This window comes from Lissotriton vulgaris, chromosome 7 (genome assembly GCF_964263255.1).
Source record: "Lissotriton vulgaris chromosome 7, aLisVul1.2, whole genome shotgun sequence".
NCBI classification, from domain to species: domain Eukaryota; kingdom Metazoa; phylum Chordata; class Amphibia; order Caudata; family Salamandridae; genus Lissotriton; species Lissotriton vulgaris.
This window is the reverse complement of record NC_141695.1, coordinates 1380747656-1380753655: the sequence shown is the minus strand read 5'-3', so window position 1 is coordinate 1380753655 and position 6000 is coordinate 1380747656. Positions and strand designations below refer to the sequence as shown.

Below are 6000 nucleotides of genomic sequence, written 5' to 3'. Positions count from 1 at the left end.
GCACAATCCATTTTATTCAGCAGTCATACTGCACATGCCTCAGGCAGCGCAGTATATCTGTTAAAATGTGGCTGTCAGGCTCACATCCGTGCATCCCTGAAGCCAATGAAAAGCCACCCATAGCAGCAGAGCAGGGGCAGGATCCCCAGCTCTATCCCAGCTTCTTAGAGGGCTGTCCTTCCAGGCTATCATAAGGCTCGGAGAGGGATTGAGGTGAATCTTTTCCCTTTTCAATCCTGCTCTTGCTGCGCCATCTGGCTTCTCGTTGGGAATCATGTCCTGCTGGTTCCAATGCCCATTACCAGATTCCTGCTCTGCTGCTGCCAAGAAGCCTCAGAGTTGCCATCTAAGAAAGCAAGGTAAGTTAAAAAAAATCTTGCTTCTCGGCGTATGTGTGTGTACATGTAAATATGCTTGTAGGTGATTGACAGTCACTGAGATTGAGTGAGTTAGAGGATGTTTGAGAGTGTCAATGAGAGGGAAAGTAAGTGGGAATCTGAGTTTGAAAGAGTGTATGAATAAGTTCGGTGAACAACCTTTACAACAAAACTTTTACAACGCACTACCATTACAACGCAGGCATTACAACGCAAACCATTACAACGCATTGCACTGGGGGGCGCTCTAAGATAGGGAATAAGTTTAATTTTCTATCCAACACCTTCCCTAGTGTCCACGGGGACTGGAGTTGGAATAGAAAATTCAACTTTTCACTATCCAGCACCTCTAAGCGCTTTGCGTTGTAATGGAGTGCGATGTAAAAACTGCGTTGTAAAGGCATGCGTGGTAAAAGCATGCGTTGTAACGTCATACATCCATAAGTTCAAGCAAGGGAGTGGGTGAAGAAGTGTGTGTGCTTTATAAAGAATGAGTGATTAGAAATGAATAGATGGCCTTGATGGGCATTCAGTGTGTAGCTATTGATAGTGCAGCAGGTGCAGTTGCACCAGGACCCAGCGTCATTGACTGTGAAAGGATGATTGTGTGTTTTTGTATGTGATAGTGCGAACCAGTGAGTCTGAGTATGTTCGTGTGTGAGTAAATGTGAGTGAATATGAGTGAGAGAATGTGAGTTACATTGAGAGAGGGGAAAGAGGGCGTTTGCGAGAGAGAGTATGAGTGAGAGAATGACTACAGGGCGTTTAACCCCGAGTTTTTACATTTTAAGTCTCATCCCAAGTCTGAGCCCTTTCTCGTTTTAATTACACCACCATTGCCGAAAAGCCTCTATGTGAGATTCCGCGTGGGTTGTTTACCTTTAAGGTCTTTCAACACCTGGGCCTCAGAATCAGACTTAATTAATGGCACAGCCTGCTGCCTTGCCCCAGAGTCTGATAAACATATCTTGTTCTTTTGCGCTGAATATCGCTTTCATCGAAGAAAGTGGATTCGACCTGTTTGCTGTAACCTGGAAACTAGACACTATTGGGTTGCTCTGAGGATTTTAAAGACTGATACGTCGATTCCTATTGGCTCAGCGGTAAGCAGGTTTTTATTGAATGTTCGGTTTAGACAACATAAGTTTGTGACCTAGACTGTTCAAGAGGTTTCTTGTGCTATTAGAGATGTATGAACAGATTTTCCCATAGACACAGAATGGGTAAAACCCTTTGATACATCTGGCCCGTAATTATGCCCAGAGCAGCTCGGATTAGAGATATCTAATTATGATTATTAGATCACACCAGGCACAAAGCACTTTCATTATACGAGAGGTTGTTACCAACTGTAGTCTTTAACTGTCTCACGGAAGTTTTTATTATGTTACTTTAATATCTGGAAATAGGACAAGATTGTTTTAGCCATTGTTATTTTTTTATTGGTATATACTTTGATGGTTTGGATGAAACCGAATACATTGTATGAGATAAAATGAAAGGGAGTGAGAGAATGTGAGTGGCTTCATCTACGAGTAACATGCTGCAGCTGACATATTGGAGATAACTCTTGCCATAGAAAGGGCACCCATGGCGAAATGACGACCCTGACACACTAGCAGTAATCTTTGACACCGCCACTGTGGGAAAAGGCTGGCACTTGAATACTGGAGGAAATTCTTGCCACAGGGGCTGCAGTTGCCAACTAATTTCACTGGATCTGTAAAGGTAATTCCTGGCATAAGGAAGGGCACCCTAGGCAAAATGCAGACCTTGAACTAGTGGAAAAGATACGTGATATAAAGAGAAACTTATAGAAAATGCTGGTGGTGGCATACTGGAGACAATTGTTAGCCTTAGGGAAGGCAGCTATAGCATTTTGAGGCGGGCGTGGATGGTTGGAGGAAGCAAACCATGATAAAATGTACGCTCTGAAATACTGGAGGTAATTTGTGACAGGCCATCCATGGCAGCTGCAACCCATGGCAATTTGTTTGCGATCTCTGGCCTCAGAGGTGGCAAAATCGGAGCCAAGAACACTAGGGCTGCTCGCCCTTATGGGACTCGTGCTCCATGCTCCTTTTCAGCCCATTTAGTTGTATTCTAATTGTGAATAATAGTATTTTATTCACTATTAGCATAAAAATAAATGAAGCAGTAGGAGCTGGAATAGGACCATGTCTGACAGCTGTGGTAAGTAAAATAAAATGCTTTTAAATGCATGTTGTGTTGAAGAATGTAAGAGTGTGTTTATGTGGGAGAAGCATGTGTATGTGCGAGCATGTGTCTGTGCACACGTGAAAGCGAGTGGCAGGTAGTGAAAGAGGGTGAGACAGAGGAGCAGGTTTATCAAGACTTTGCACTGATGCAAAATCATGCAAAGTGAAGCAAACTGGTGAAAAGTCTTTCTAATTTATTTGCTTTCAAGTACAAAACTTTTATTTACATTGGGAAATAGCCTCACAGTAGTAGTCCTTTGTGCTGCTTTGCACTACTTAGCACCAGGGTGGCAGGACATGAGTGCTGTTTGGGTGTTCTCATGCTACAATGTAGGTTGTGTGATGCAAAGTCCTATCAACTAAAAAGGTTAGATAGGGTTTTGCACAAAAAAAATAACACCTTCTTGCCAGGGGCGGTTCCTCTACATGAGCGTCGGAGCGTCGCCCCACTGCTTTCTCACAGTGCGAGAAGCAGAAACGTAAAATGGTATAAACACCATGTTACGTTTCTGCTTCTCGCACTGTGAGAAAGTAGAAGGAGGGTATACCTGGGTGGGTTAAGCCAGGGAGGAGGGACTATCCCAATGTTATGAGCGCGGACTGTTTGGTCGGCCCCAGGGCGACCAAACCAGTCATAGTACTCTCCGTTTGCTTCATGTAGGCTGCTGTGCAGCCTGCATGAACAAAACGGCCTCCTCGTAGATGCCTGTAACGACGACGTCCAAGCCAATCACAACGCTTCCACTGCAGCGTTGTGATTGGCTTAAGAAAAGAGGGAGGCTGCCAGCTTATGCTTTCTGTGAGCAGAGAGCAGGAGACGCGATGAGGGAGTCTGGGACAGGAGGCGAAAGTATGTTGTTTTAAATTTAAATGTTTATGAAATGAAGCCCCCACCCCGCGTGACCCCTGGCACCTCCACCCGCGATTCATGCCGGCCATGACTGCTTCTTGCTGCATGTCTTAAGTTGGAGAAATGTTTTATTTCGTTCAAGTTTTTTACACTCTGCATGTGTACTGCACTTTACAGCACACATCCAATGTGTAAAAAGTTATGAAGTTTCTCTAGATATAGGGGCCTATTACGATCTCAGTCGTAAAAGTCAGAGGCTTTATGACTGAGATCGTTAGTTTCAATTCTGACCGGCTTTATAAAACAGCCAGTCAGAATTGGAATCAGCCGGTCTTGCTGGCTGGTTTCCGAAGGCTCTAGGAGCCCGTCGGCCAGTCAGATACCAATCCGTAATCCCATAGGAAAGCGTTTCTGCTTTCGGGATTACGGTGCTTGCTTTTCCACAGGCTTTCCATGCTGGGCTTTCTGACATGGAAAGCCTGTCAGAAAGTGAGTTTTGGGGCCCCTAGCAAGGCACTCTTTTCCTTGCAGCTTCTGGTTGGGGCAGAGGGGGCACCTATGGTGTCCCCCTGTTAATCCCTTGCACCTTGTGATAGGCACCTTGGAGTGCCTGCCACGCAGTGCAGGGATTAACACAATCTCCCATTTCTCTGTGGAAGCTTGTGTTACGTCCAGGTTACCAAAATTGAGGTTCCCCTAACTGCCACAGCAACTCCTTCTTCGCTCAGGGCCTGCTGCCCTGAATGTATGCAACCTCCTCCATCTCAACCTAAGTACATGCGCAGACTGGTCATCTGTCTCAACACCTATCTATCACTTGAAAGACAAATGACAATAGTGTCTGTATGTGCTTTGTACACACTTCACCAAACAGGGGATGAAAGAAGAGATAATGGTATTTGGATACAACCTCCAGACTTGATATTATAACACATAGGTATTTCAAACCTTCACCCTATTACCTTCTTCATTGGGTCTCGTCTTGGTATACTAAATACCAGTATGGGCTCGACCTCAGTGGAGTAAGCACTGTGATAATGCTTGGTTGGAGGGCAATCTAAAAAGGCTTTAAACATTACCTCAAAGTTACCCAGTTTCTCTTTATTTTGGATACCCCTGGTGGATGCCACTGGATTTCATTTAACCAAGCATTCAGCTAGTCACCATTATCAACCATATGAATATCAGCCCCTTTAGACCATTGCATTTGTTAGGACTCACTTTTAACCACACCAATCAGAGGCACTAGCCTTTTCCCTAGAATTCTTCCCTTTAAAGCACCACACTTAAAAAATCAAAACAATAGATGGTACACTTTGCACATTTGTTCATGCATTTTACAGCAGCATGTATGCTCCCCTGTTACTGCCTGGTAAACTAAAGGATATCAAATGTCTAAACAATATATAAACAAACATATTCTGCAAGTAGATAAGTACGGCATTCGTGTCACACACATGTTGTATCTCACCCTAACCCTATATTTATTAGGCTGCGTAGCAGTAGGGAGGGGGCATGTCCCTGTAGTCAGACACTATAAGTCAAGTATAGATAATGTCAAATCTATGAGGGCTCAACAAGTCAATATGAGGTTGAGTAGTTTCATTTAATTTGAGTAGTTTCATTTAAATCCCGAAGATCATGTTCCCCATCCTACCCCAATACTTCCACGGGGAAGAAAACGAAAGGAAGAAAACTCCCCCTCCCTATTCCCTTCACCACCTTTCAGGGATATAAGATCTCACAAATGTTGAAACCCAGCACTCCCCCCCCACTACATCTTGCCCTTCCACTGATATAGCTGGCCTCCCAATCCTGAGCCCAGCCGTCCCAAGGACCAACCCAGCCCACCCTTGGTTTTTGGGGGGAGCCTGGCCTGCCCCCTTGATGTCCCTTCCAGGGGAGGTTTCCCTTTGCAATATTACCGAAGGCAAGCTTGGATGGGCAACACTTTGCTGGCCCACAACATAGCAACTAGAAATTGGCCTTTGATTTCTTCATATTACAATGGAGGCTGAATAATGCTTTTTGTTTTGATATTCCAGTGTCCAAACATAGCTCTTGCTGTTAACTGTCATTCATGTGTAATTTGTGATGTGTGAGTACAGTTCTCTTAGTATGACAATGATAGCATATGGTATAGAGCACAGGTAAGTCTGTCTGAATGTTGTGTGTAATTGTATGGTATACACCTGTTACAACGCAACTTTTACAACTACCTACTATTACAACGCAACTTTTACAACGCATACCATTACAACGCATTGCGCTGGGGGGCGCTCTAGGATAGGGAATAAGTTTAATTTACTATCCAACACCTTCCCTAGTGTCCACGGGGACTGGAGTTGGAAGAGTAAATTATACTTACCACTATCCAGCACCTCTAAGCGCTATGCGTTGTAATGGTATGCGTTGTAATGGTCGCGTTGTAATGGTAGGTAGTTGTAATGGTATGCGTTGTAACATGGTACATCCGTAATTGTATACCTACATTGGCTAGGTGTCAATGTTCGCATGGGGTTTGTGTAAGTGTGTGGGGTAAAGGGCCAAACTT

At 44.3% G+C, this 6000-nt stretch overlaps 1 protein-coding gene across 1 annotated transcript in view; it reads left to right on the top strand.

Moving 5' to 3' along the window:
* Nucleotides 1–218: 218 nt before the first annotated feature.
* LOC147703754 (dual specificity protein phosphatase 14-like) overlaps nucleotides 219–6000 on the top strand; it is a 97846-nt gene continuing 92064 nt past the window's right edge. Inside the window, exon 1 of the mRNA XM_086932103.1 lies at nucleotides 219–359. The gene's annotated coding sequence lies outside the window, so the exon portion shown is untranslated. The remainder of the gene's footprint in view (nucleotides 360–6000) is intronic.